Source organism: Peromyscus eremicus, chromosome 13 (genome assembly GCF_949786415.1).
Source record: "Peromyscus eremicus chromosome 13, PerEre_H2_v1, whole genome shotgun sequence".
Taxonomy (NCBI): domain Eukaryota; kingdom Metazoa; phylum Chordata; class Mammalia; order Rodentia; family Cricetidae; genus Peromyscus; species Peromyscus eremicus.
Genome location: NC_081429.1, coordinates 52,482,785 through 52,496,125, shown reverse-complemented (window position 1 = coordinate 52,496,125; position 13,341 = coordinate 52,482,785). Strand labels below are relative to the sequence as shown.

The window sequence follows — 13,341 nt, the reverse complement described above, 5'->3', positions numbered from 1 at the left end:
ATCCTCCCAATCCCAGAGGCCTATATATATGCCAGTGTAAAAACACAATCAGTAACAGCCAGGACACTGTGTCTTCACAGAATCCAGCAACCCTACCACAGCAGGCCCTGGGTATTCCAACATAGATGAAGCACAAGAAAAAGACCTTAGATCAGCCTTTATGAATATGATAGAGATCCTTAAAGAGGAAATGAAAAATCCCTTAAAGAAATCTATGAAAACACAGACGAACAGTGAAAGGAAATGAATAAAACCATTCAAGACTTGAAAGTGGAGATAGAATCAATAAAGACAACCCAAACAGATGGAAATTTGGAAATTAAAATTTTAGGAACTTGAACAGGAACCACAGAGGCAAGCTTCACCAACAGAATGCAAGAGTTGGAAGAGAGACTCTTAGGCATTGAAGAGAACTCCACATCCTATAGAGGGCTAATATCCAAAAAAAAAAAATATATAAAGAACTCAAAAAACCAGATATCAAGAGGAAAAAAAAGCCAAATAATCTGATTTAAAAATGGAGTACAAATCTAAACAGAGAATTCTCAATAAAGGAAACTCAAATGGCTGAGAAACACTAAAGGAATGTTCAACATCCTTAGCCACCGGGGAAATGAAAATCAAAACTACTTTGAGAGTTCATCTTACACTTGTCACAATGGCTAAGATTAATAAAATGAGTGACGGCTCACGCTGACAAAGATGTGGAGAAAGGAGAACAATCATTCACTGCTGGTGGGAGTGCAAACTTGTACAGTCACTATGGAAACCAATGTGGCAGTTCCTCAGGAATCTGGTAATGGATGTACCTCAAGGCATATACCCAAAGGATGCTTCATCCTACCACAGAAGCACTTGCTCAATCATGTTCATTGCTGCTCTATTCATAATAGCCAGAAATTGGAAAACAGCCTAGACATCCCTCAACAGAAGAATGGATAAAGAAAATGTGGTACATTTACATAATGGAGTATTACTCAGCTGTTATAAAAATGACATCAAAAAATTTGCCGGCAAATGTATGGAACTAGAAAAAAAAATCATCCTGCGTGAGGTATGCCACATCTACATAGACAAATATGGGATGCATTTGCTTATATGTGGATATTAGCTGTTATGTCAACAATAACCAAGCTACAATCCATAGACCCACAGAGGATAGGAAGAGTATGAGTGACCAGAGAGTACAGATCTCATTAGGAAAGGGAAATAGAATATATAATTATGGATGGGTGGGAGGGTTGGAATAGGAAGCTCTATGGGGAAAGGGAGAGAAGAGGGGGTTAAGGGAGGGAATATGGGGAGAGACAGCTAAAATTAAGGGACATCTGAGGTGTAGTATGAAAACCTAATACAATAGAAGCTTTCATATATATATATATATATATATATATATATATATATATATATATGAAGATTATCTAAATGAAATCACCAAATAATGAGGGAGATAGAATCTCAATTGTCCATCTCTTGTCACCAAATGAAGCTTCCAGTACTGGGATTGGATTATATCTAATTGAGTTGTTGGCCAAAGGGTTACCATGGGAATCCCCAAACAACCCAGGCTATTGCCAAGACAATAGACTGCTCACCTCAAACTGACAGCAAGGCCCCATTGCTGAAGACAACATTTATACAACTCACTGAACATGAAGAGGTCAAGCTGGTATCTACATAGAGCCTTCACTACCAAAAGAGAAATGTAAACACCAAGCCAGCCACAACCCCTTTGATCTGTAATGGTGTCCTGTCTGTAAGATATGCTAGGGCAATGATGCCACAAAGCATGTGGGAGTAACCAACCAACAATGATTGGACCTAAGGCCCACTCCATGAGATGGAGCCCATACTGCTTAGGTGACCAAGAACCAGAGACAAGCTAGCCCAGGGATCTAGGGTAAAACCAAATATACTAGTCTTAAAAAAAAAAAGTAATGCTAAAATGACTCCCAATGGTATTCTGTGTAGACAGTGATTCTCAACCTATGAGTCGAGACCCCTTTGGGGGTCACATATCAGATAAATCCTGCATATCAGATATTTACATACAATTCATAACAGGAGCAAAATTACAGTTATGAAGTAGCAATGAAATAATCTATGGTTGGGGTCACCACAACATGAGGAATTGTTTTTTTTGTTTTTGTTTTTTTTTTTTGGTTTTTCGAGACAGGGTTTCTCTGTGTAGCTTTGCGCCTTTTCCTGGAACTCACTTGGTAGTCCAGGCTGGCCTCGAACTCACAGAGATCCGCCTGGCTCTGCCTCCCGAGTGCTGGGATTAAAGGCGTGCGCCACCACCGCCCGGCTTAACATGAGGAATTGTATTAAAGGGTTGCAGCATTAGGAAGGTTGAGAACCGCTACACTGTATTCAAAGATCAGTGCCTAGCTCAGCCATCATCCCAGCAGCTTCCTCCTGTGGCAGACGGAAACAAATACAGAGATCTATAGCCAGACAATATGCAGAGAGTGAGAGACCTTGGGACAGGAACACTAAGCCCTAAGTTGGATGTTGCCATCAAATTCCTCCCTTCATAACTCAGAAAACCCTATGGAAGATGAGGCAGAAAGAGTATGCCAGCCAGGGGGGATGAAGGACACCAAGAAAACAAGGCTTTCTAATCAACGTGATCAAAGCTCATATGAGCTCACAGAAACTGAAGCAGCATGCGCAGGTCCTGCACGGGTCTGTACCAGGTCCTCTGTGTATATATTATGGCTTCCAACTTAGTGTTTTTATGGGATGCTGGAGTGTGCAAACAAGTGGGGCTCTGATTCTTAGGCTCTTTTCCTTCTGTTTGTTTGTTTTATCCAATTCCAATGTGATAGTTTTTGTTTTATCTTATATTTTATTTTTGTTGTGGTTTATTATCATCCCTTAGAAGCCTGTTCTTTTCTAATAAGAGACAAAAAGGGAGTGAATCTGGATGGGAGGGGACATGGGGAGGAACTGGGAGGAGAAGAGGAAAGAGAAACAGTAATCAAAATAAATTATGTGAGAAAAGAATCTATTTTCAATAAAAGGAAAAAATAAAAAGGGAAACAATAGTGCCTATCAAACACCATCACTTGAGAATTAAGAAAAAAAACATTTAAAGGGCTTGGCACAGCATGTACAACACGGTGAGCACTTGACAAACATTATCTGCTGCTGTGATTACTTATGACTTACCAGGCACAGCAGGAAATGTTCTATTAAAGAAAATAAAAACAATTACTGTAGTAGAGTGGCATAAAACATTGAAATAAAGCTTTGTAATTTGCGGGAAGAGTTGGCCAGCTCAAAATGCCCCTTCTAAGCTTGGGTAAATCATTGTCCTATGAGTCTAAGTAAGAAGGAGAAATATCTTCTCATTAAAAAGACAAAAATAAGTGGACAGGGTTTTCAGGACTCCCTTGCAGCTAGGACTCATAGGATTCAGGCTTGCCTACCCACACATATCCAACTCAGGTCTAAAACAGGAACTAGTAATACAAAGCTACACCCAGTTTTCTCACAGGCAACACTGTAGCTAGAGTTTTCCTGCCTGGCCCACAGTCAGGACAAATCTTTGTCACCCACCAGTCCCACAGCTGCTCAGACCCAACCAAGTAAACACAGAGACTTATATTGGTTACAAACTGTATGGCTGTGGCAGGCTTCTTGCTAACTGTTCTTATATCTTAAACTAATCCATTTCTATAAATCTATACCTTGCCATGTGGCTCGTTCCTTACCGGCATCTTCACATGCTGCTTATCATGGCGGCGGCTGGCAGTTTCTCCTTCCACCTTCCTCTTCTCTCAATTCTCCTCTCTGTTAGTCCCGCCTATACTTCCTGCCCAGCCACTGGCCAATCAGTGTTTTATTTATTGACCAATCAGAGCACATACAGACCATCCCACAGCACAGCACTAGTGATCTGAAAGGTAGCATCTAGTCTAGTGTAGGGAGTTGGCCTGGCCTAGGTGCCTTGAGAGGCATGCATCACGGATTTTTCAGGTGAGAGTCCATGGTTTCTGGGGCACTGTGCACCTTTCAGTTCCTGAGAAACCAATGTACTCCCTCAGGCAATGAAGCATTCAGACTGCTTTGTGTTTCTCTGTATGTTCCCTTGGAAGTCAAGGAAACAAGGAGCTCGAAGGACCATTGGTCTTAGACATTAATCTTGTATACCCTGTAAATTTTGCAAACATCATTATATCTTGGAAACTACAACTATATTGATACTGGCAATTTGCCATTATATTCTGTTTCTGACCACGGTATAAAAAGTCTGATTGGGGCTGGAGAGATGGCTCAGAGGTTAGGAGCACTGACTGCTCTTCCAAAGGTCCTGAGTTCAATTCCCAGCAACCACATGGTGGCTCACAACCATCTGTAATGAGATCTGGTGCCCTCTTCAGGCCTGCAGGGATATGTGCAGACAGAACACTGTATACATAATAATAAAAAAATAAGTCTTTAAAAAAAAAAGTCTGATTGCTCTCAATAAAAATTGTCACAGCCTCAGTCTTGCTGTGGCCCCTCTAACCAGTCTGGTTTAATTCCTCACAGCCATATCAGGTGACCTTGGCCCAGTAAGCATGGGCACTTACAATCTAGTACAAATATTGCCTGTGTAAGCTCACCATCATCCTCACAGAGTGTGGGGATTAAAATTGATTGTCAACTTGACAGGATCCAGAATGAACAGGGAGACAAACCTCTGGGAATATCTAATAAAGGAGTTTCTAGATTAGGTTAATTGAGGTAGAAAGACCTGCCCTAAAGGTGATGTTTCCATGGTGTGGGTCCTGACTGAATAAAAATGGAGAATGTGAGCTGAGCACCAGCATTCATTGCTCTCTGCTTCCTGACTGTGGATACAATGTGACAATGTGACCAGCTGCCTCAAACTGCTGTTACCATAATGTCTATGGCATGGTGCAGTGAATCCTGAAATTGTGAGCTAAACAAACCGTTCCTTCCTTGGGTGGTTCTTGTGAGGTATCTATCTGGTCACAGCCGTGAGAAAAGTAACAAATACAGAAATCCATACTAAGAATTATGGCTGTTGCTGTGATAAACATAACTGCAGTTCTTGGGCCTTTAGAAGAGTTTAGAACTCTGGGTTAGAAAACCCCTAGAATACTGACAGCAAAGTTTAATGGGTTGTTCTGGTTGAGGTTTGGGGGGAAGACATTACCAAGTGTGGACAGTGGTGGTCAGGCTTGTTAACGTTGGAAACTGGGCTATCAGCCATTCATGCTCTATTCTGGTAAAGTACCTGGCTGTATTCTGCCCGTGTCCTGAGAACCCAAAGGCGGCTGAATTAAAAAGTAATAGGATAATTTGCTTGGCAGTGGAAATCTCAAAAAACAAGACAGCATTCAGGCTGTGTCACAGTTACTGCTCACTGATCCTACTGGGTCCACAGTGAGAAACAACAGTTGGGTCAAAGTGATATGAAAGCGTGACACTTGGCAAGGGAAGGAGTGAGAGCTTGAAATTGCACACAAGGCTGGGCTGAAGAAGCAGTGATACTTGTTAAAGAGTTTAGCTCCATTGAAGAGAAACTTTTGCTCTGGACAACCCGTCAAAAGCTCCATCTTGTGGAAATTCCAAATTAATGTGAAAGGAGAAAGCCTCAAGGTGAGGAGATGGCTCAAGGGTTACAGCTCTTCCATGTAGCGAGGGTCTCCCCAGAACCCATGTAAATAACAGGTGGGTGTGGCAGCCACATGTAATTCTAGCTTCAGAAGGTGGAGACAGGGGGTCCCTGGAGGAAACACACACAAAACAGATATCATGCCTAGCTGTGTTGCAAACTCTGAGTCTGATTGAGAGACCTGCCCCAGTGAGTAAGATAGAATGGCAATCGAGGAAGATTCCTGACATCAACCTCAGGCCTCTACATATACCATGCACACACGTACCCACGCACATACAACTACATATACATACATGCAAGCAACAACAACAACAACAACAACACACACACACACACACACACACACACACACACACATAAGGAAAAAAAAATGAAAGGAGGAATCCTAATCTGAGAATAGGCATTTAATGTGTTCTTTGCTCAAAAAAAAAATAATCTTACAGGGAAGCATTCCTCTAGAATCAACCTAGAAGGCCTGTTGGAAGGTTGATACAGCTGTTATCCAGAAGAGATAATGTGTGGTGCTAGGAGGACAATTCGGCTACATCATGGAACTGGTTTTATAGGTAGAGTAGATGCAAGAATGAGTGGGTCAAAAAGTCCTATACCAACGTTCCAGAAGGCCACTGAGGCCAGGCCTGGCAATGTGTGGCAGAATCAGATTCCCTGCAATGGGGTCCCAAGGAGCCACTGCACAAAGCTAGGATACCAAGACCATGGAACATCCACCAAAGAGAGTGCAGGCACTGAATGGAGCCAGACCAAAGAGAGATAAAGGGCTGGGGCTAGCCACAATCCTTGGAGCACAAGAGACTCCATCACAGGCTTTGGTGTTTGCCAGTCTTGCTTTGGCTCTATCTTTACTTGCTATACCCCATTCCTTCCTTTTGGAATGAGAGAACGTTTACTCTGGGCCATTGTATGTGGAAGTATGTAACTTGTTTATGGAGGTTGTACAGGTTCACGGATAACAGATTGCCCATCTCAGAAACCACTCTGCACCTACACTTTTAAATAGTGATCAGACTGTTCATGACTGTGGGGACGCTGAAATTGAACTGAATGCATTTTGATCATGAAATGGCCCTGAGTCTACAGGGAGAAGGAGTGGAAGGCTATGACTTAAAAAGTGGTGTGTTTGGGTGTCAAGTTGACAAGGGTTAGATGTGTGAGGGTTAATATCATCAATCTGAAATGTTGTGACCCATGAGACAGTCTCTGGCCCTACCTGTGAGAGAGTTCACAAACCCAGTTAAATGAGGCCAGAAGAACCACCCTCAATGTGGCTGGCACCGTTCATGGGGTGGAGTCCTGGACTGAACAAAAAGAAGAAAATGAAACTGCGCTGAGCCCCCTCTGGGCTTCCTGACTGTAGGTGCAACGAGACTCCTTGCCGTAAGCTCTTTCCATCATGACTTCCCCAGTGTGACAGACTGTACCCCCAAACCGTGAGCCAGACCCCCTTCCTTACCCTACTTCCGCAGTATTTACTACAGCAATGGGGGGGGGGGGCGGGCTAACTAACGCGGGTAATCTGACCGCGGCCAGTCTCATTCCTTTGCCAAGGGGGCGAGCCTCACTCTTTGCCAAGGCGCCCTCTCTGTCTTCTCCACATATGCTCTATACCACACAATATCCCTTTGGCTTCTGTCAGCCGACGGCAGTTTTTCATTGTGCGGTTCCACCTCCCAGACAGTACAAATAAGATCAGGTGGATAAATGAAATAAGCGCACTGTTTCTCCTTTGTTTTATCGGCTTATTGATTTGCAGTGTCCCTTGCTTGGATCCTGCTCAGAGATCATTTTTCTTAGATGATTTTTATTTCTGTCACGCTGGCTTGTTAAAGAAGATTTCTTTGCATGTAGCAAACCTCCTCTTCTTCCATCTCTCCCAGTTTCCTTGGGTGTGTGGGTATGTGTCTCAAGGCAATCGAAATTTAATTGCCTGGAATTCAAACAATTGATTACTGAAGTAATAAAAGAAAACAAGGAGAAGAACAAAGCCAGTGTCTACTTCAGGGGAGTGTCACAATTAAACTGTGAACCCCATTAATTTAATTAATGATAATTGTGCCTCAGATAAAAAACGTCATGGGCTACAACACTGCCATTTCACAAAGCGACATGTACTTCATTTATTTCACAGGTGAGGCATTTACAACAAGGAACAGAAAGCTGAAGACTGAGCTACAACTAACCATCTCTCCAGGAGCTTAATCCAAGACCCTCACGTTCATCTATTGTTCCAAAGGAGAACAATGGAAACCTCACCGAGAATGGGTTAAATCCCGCCCAATCTATGATAATGTTAGGTTTCTAGGGGTGTCTGGTAAGAATTTACAACTCGAAACGCTTTTTTTTAAAACAATTTTCAAATTTCTTATACCCTTTCAATTGCTCTTTAAAAAAAAAAAAAGCAACCCCTTTAAAGGAAGAGGTGTTTGTACCGCTGCCCTATTTTTGACATTTGTGATACCTCTGGCTTCCCTCTCCTTTTCTTATCATTTTAAATTTTAACGTTGTCGCTACAAAATAAAGCCTGTTGCTGAACATTTAGTTATTTTTCCCATTGCTGACAGATACTGTTGAAAGTGACTTAAAGAAGGGGGTTTATTTGGGCTCGGGGGATACCGTTGTGCTGGTTAAAACTGGCACTGAGTTTCAAACTGAGTTTCAAACTGAGTGACTGTGTAAAGGAGAAAAACCTGGGAGTGGGAAGGACCTCACTCCGAGACTAGGATGGTTAACCACAGGACATCTAGGCCCTGACTCTCAGATCAGCCCATTAGCCTGAGTCCTGACAATGATCTCACAGTGAAAACTGATCTCCGAGCCCCCCTCCCCCTCCTGCCATCTCCCAAATTGCTCTCCCTTCCCATTGTTATGAAATTGTTATCCTAAAATATTAACCAGACACTCATTCTGCTTCTGTGATCTTGCTTAACCGCTGCTTGCTCAGGAAAAACAAACAAAAAAACATGATGATGCCCCTCATAGCAGAAAATCCTGCTATGTCTCAAAAGAAAAAAAAAATTGAGACAGTTGTGGTTTGTGCCTTTAAAAACTCCAGCCCATCTTCCCCTTTTGCGAAGCTCTCAGATTTGCAAAGGAGGCTATTGTTGCAACATTGGTATAAAAAAAAAACCAGCTTGTTTTTTATATTTTAAATTGAAGTTTTGTCCAGTGGGGTCTTTCCCTGGTGGTCTCATACTCTGCAACACATTCTTGTGTGACAACACTTTTCCTGGGGGAGACATAGCACGCATTTTGACTCACCCCAGATAGGAAACCCACAAAAAAACCAAAGTATGGATACCACCTAAGTCCACCTTGGTGAACCAAAGAGTTTTATTGGGGTTACTTACAGAAATATGGGTGAGGGACTCCTCGCAGGAGTAAAAATGACTGAAAGACAGCTTTATCACCAAATCCCACCCCAATATGGGTGACAGACAGGTCACAGAGCTGGGAACCCAGAGCACACTGCGCAGCCTGCAGGCAGCTCCATGGGTTGGAGAGTGTCCTTTCCTGGTACTTCAGTTGGTGTAAGCCTCAGCCAGGCAGTTCAGCTGGTTTCTGATTCTTGCAGGTGGCTGGACTGGTCTCAGGGTCTTTGCAGCTTTTGTCCTCTGAGAGTCCTCTTTCCATTCAGCTTCACTTCATCTTCTTGGCATCTCAACTTCCTTCTGTCTGTGAGAGACAGTCAGCTTTTATTAGTTACTCTGGCAGGGAGGGGCCTAGTGAATCTGGTCAGTTTCAGGGACTTCCTGAGACTGTTATGAGTTGTTTGCCTACCCTGTGAAAGGACTTCCTGCAGGATGGAATGTTTCAATCTCAGAAGAAACTGTTACACAACAAGTCTGGCAAGAAAGGTGTGGGAGTGGCAGTGTGAAGTTAAGTGGTCACATTGCAACTGAAAATAAGAAAGTAGAGAGAAATAAATGTCCAAGACTGCAGTCTAGTGTATGGGTGCCAACCTCATTCAGGGTGGGTGTTCCCTCCTCAGCTAAATCTCTAAGGATTTAGCTAAATCTCTAACATCTAAATCTCTAATATCTTCACAAACAGGGCCAGAGGTGTGTCTCCCAGGTGATTCAAACCCAGTCAAGTTGACAATCAAAATTAATCATCCAAAGTGTTATGGGCCTGACGTCACTCAGAGATTCACCATGACCATAAAGAAATTTTAGTAAGAAGAGGCTTTTTATTTTAGATACTGGTATCCAATGTGGGGCCAAGACTGCACCTGGGGGCATTCTCAAGATGCAGCACCTAGCCATATAAGCCCAGGACTAATTATAAGTAAACCCCACAAGATTATGTGTATATTGCCTGAAGGGACACTAGCCTGCTCAAGCACGGGGCCTTGCCCTTCTCCCCCTTTCCCTCTGACTTGCTAAAAACCATTAGATTAGATTTCTAAAGCCAGCCACCAAGGTCCATTCCCTTATTTGGCCACTTCCTCCTCCTGAGGCTGACTACCAAAGTCCAGCAATCAAAGTATTGAAGTCCAACAATCAGCAGCCTCCTTTGGTTCACCCAATTAACGCGCCCAATTAAAAGTAAACACCTCATCCTAACACAAGGTTTCCTCCTCTACCTTTATAAACCATCATTTGCCCGAGTGCTACATCTGTCTCCTCTCTATCCAGAGGCAGTCCTTTCTCCTCTGGGACAGATACCCTTTCCCCTTTCCCTTGTTCCTTTCCCCTTCTCCTTCATATCCCATCTCCTTTACCACAGCATCCTAGCCCATTCTACCACAGACCTCCCCTTTTCTCTTCTTAAAAATTACACCTGCTAGGTCATTTGCTGCTGTTTTCTGACCGAGTCAGAAAGCATCCACTTTAACCCCGCCCCCACCCCGATTAAAAAAAGATCTCTCTGTGAAAACAGAGGTGTTCGGATGTGGTTTGTGATGTGGTTTGTGCCTAATCCTGGCTCTGGAATGGAGTTGACTAATGTTATGTTGATGGCTAACTTTATGCTTTTTTTTTAATGCTAGTCATTCTGACTGGGGTGAGGTGTAATCTTAATGCAGTTAAGAATTTTAATTTCTTTTTCCCTGATGGCTAAGGATGTTGAACTGTTGTACACACTTACTGGACATTTATGCTTCATTGTTTGAAAAAGGGAGGGGGAAGCTTGTGGCAGGCCAGAGCACATATTTAGAGTGCACATGCTTGCCTGTGGAGTTGGTTCTCTCCTTCCGCTTTCTGGGGCCCAGGGGATCAAACTCAGGGCATTAGCCTGGCAGCAACACCTTCACCCGCTCAGCCATCTCCCTGGCTTCATCTTTTGAGAACCGTCTGTCCATTTTGTCAGTTGTTGATTGGTCCCTTTGGCTTTTATTGATGGTTAGTTTTTAAACTTTTCCTGTCTTCCAGCTATTAGCCTTCTGTGAGATATGTAGTTAGCAAAGATTTTCATCCATCCCGCAGGCAGTCTCTTCACTGGGTTTTTTCCTTCGTTGTGCGCAGCCTTTTAATGTTGGGCAATCCTGCTTGTCAGCTCTTAGTATTCTTCCTAAACTGCTGGAATCCTTAAAAAGTTCTTGCCTAGCCAGGCGTGGTGGCACACGCCTTTAATCCCAGCACCTGGGAGGCAGAGCCAGGCGGATCTCTGTGAGGTTGAGGCCAGCCTGGTCTACAAAGAGTTCCAGAACATCCAGGGCCGTTACACAGAGAAACCCTGTTCGAAAAACCAAGAAAAAAAAGTTCTGGCCTATGCCTAGATCTTGAAATGTTTCTTCTAATGTTTTCCTAAATGGCTCCACCTGGAGATCAACGTGTTAAAGAAACAAGTCAGACACAGAAAGGAGAAGAACGTATTTTTCTCATTTTGTATGTACTAGAATTCTTTATAGACACAGAAATCCACATGACATGAAAACATAAGACCAGCGGAAGGGAGGAAGTAAATAGGAGACGAAAAGGGAAGGGGAGGAACAGAGCGAACAGGACAGGGTCTGCATACAGTCAAAACGCATGATACACCTAAATGTGTCCTCGGGAAGCCTGGCACTATGTACAGTGAATACACACCAATGAAAAAAATTGAGTGGCATTTCCGTAAAGATTTAAAGTTTCCTTCTTTATATCTAGGCTTTCTTTGTCCACTATTATTCCCAAATTCGATCAAATGGTTATAATTGTTTTCGCATTTTTCTTTTCATTTTGTTTTGTAAATTTTTTAAAAAGATGTTTACATATCTCCCTCTCGGCAAAAAAAATGTATAAAGAAAGCTGCCATTCCATAGGCTCTTTAAGATGCAAAGTCATAATAATGTTCAAATGTCCTCAAATGATTAAAAAAAATGTTAAAACATGAAGTTGGCCCCATTACCTTATGATCAATTAAAAGACAAGGTATTTTAAAGTTTTTTTAAAAAGATTTATTATTTTACTTTATATGTATGTTTTGCCTGCATGTATGTAGGTGCACCATAATTGTATCTGGTGCCTGCAGAGACCAGAAGAGGGTATCTGATCCACTGAAACTGGAATTATAGAGGGTTGTGAGCCACCATGTGGGTGCAGGGAACCGAACTGGGTCCTTTGCAAAAGCAACAAATGCTCATAACCTCTACGCCATCTCTCCGGCTCCCTATTTAATATGATGGAATTGAGCAAGTTATTTTACAGTTTCTTTAAATTTTTCATATATATTATTAATAATTTGTGAAAGGAACCCAACTGACTTAGAAAATAAAGAGACTAACACGTTTTAAAATACAGTTGTGATAGTCAAAAAAGCCAGTCTTTGTGTACTCTGTTGAAAGGGAGTATCACCGCTGCTCTTCCAAGCACAAAATGAGAAAGGCTTTTTTTTAAGTGAAGAGCAAAGAAGCGAGGGTCACCATGGGAAGGCAAAGACGCAGAAAGTGGACGCAGGCAAGTAATCTCACAGTGAACAACAACAGCACAAGCCCTGAGAAAGAGATGCCCGTCAACCTTTCGGTGATCGGATCGATCCGCGGCGGCGAACGCCTTTCCCAGCAGAGTTGGGGGAAACAGATACCAGAGGCTCACAAACTCGGGAAGCCCTTTCCCCCGCCCGCCCCGCCCCGCAGGGTGTGCGTCCCCAGCTCGCCCAGCCACGCCCACCCGGCTCTCCTCCGCGCGTCCCGCCCCTTCCGCCTTCCACTTCCGGGTGACGGCGCGCTTTTGCTCCGCCTTCTCGGAATCCGATTGGCTGTCGCGTCAACCGCTAACCGCCGCGGCGTTTAAACGCGAGCGAGTCCCGGTCTGGGTGGAAGGTAGAGCTCCCCGAGCGTGCGCCGGTCCCCGACGCTGCAGGGCCGGTAAGTCGGCGCCGGTGAGGCCGGGCGGCCGGGCGGCCGCGGCGTGCGGAGCCGGAGCCCTCCTCCGCCGGTTCCCTCGGCGCCTCCAGTCCTCACCTCCGCGGCGGGCTCGCAGGGCCTGGAGAGCTGGCGGCTTGGGGTCCGAGCGGTAACCTCCGGTCTGCCCTTGAGGTCGCCGCTGGGCGAGGGGTCGAGCCTCCAGCTTCCAGGTCAGTGCCCCGAGGGCAGGGCAGGTCTATAGGTCCCCGTGACCGGTCCGTACCGGGTCTGTAACGTCTGCTTGCCCGCCGAGAGCTCCGTAGGGATGCTCCCCTCCCGGGCTGGAGCCTCCGCCCAGCTCGTTTAGAACACAGAACCTAGAGCTTGGCTTGGACCTGGGACGCGGTCTAGACGAAGGATCTGA

General features: G+C 44.2%; 1 protein-coding gene across 2 annotated transcripts in view; it reads left to right on the top strand.

Annotated features, from left to right (window-relative positions):
* The first annotated feature begins 12,814 nt into the window (after positions 1–12,814).
* Sgo2 (shugoshin 2) overlaps positions 12,815–13,341 on the top strand; it is a 28,642-nt gene continuing 28,115 nt past the window's right edge. The window contains exon 1 of one of the 2 annotated variants that reach the window (XM_059277950.1): positions 12,815–12,938. The gene's annotated coding sequence lies outside the window, so the exon portion shown is untranslated. The other variant, XM_059277949.1, reaches the window with a different exon arrangement.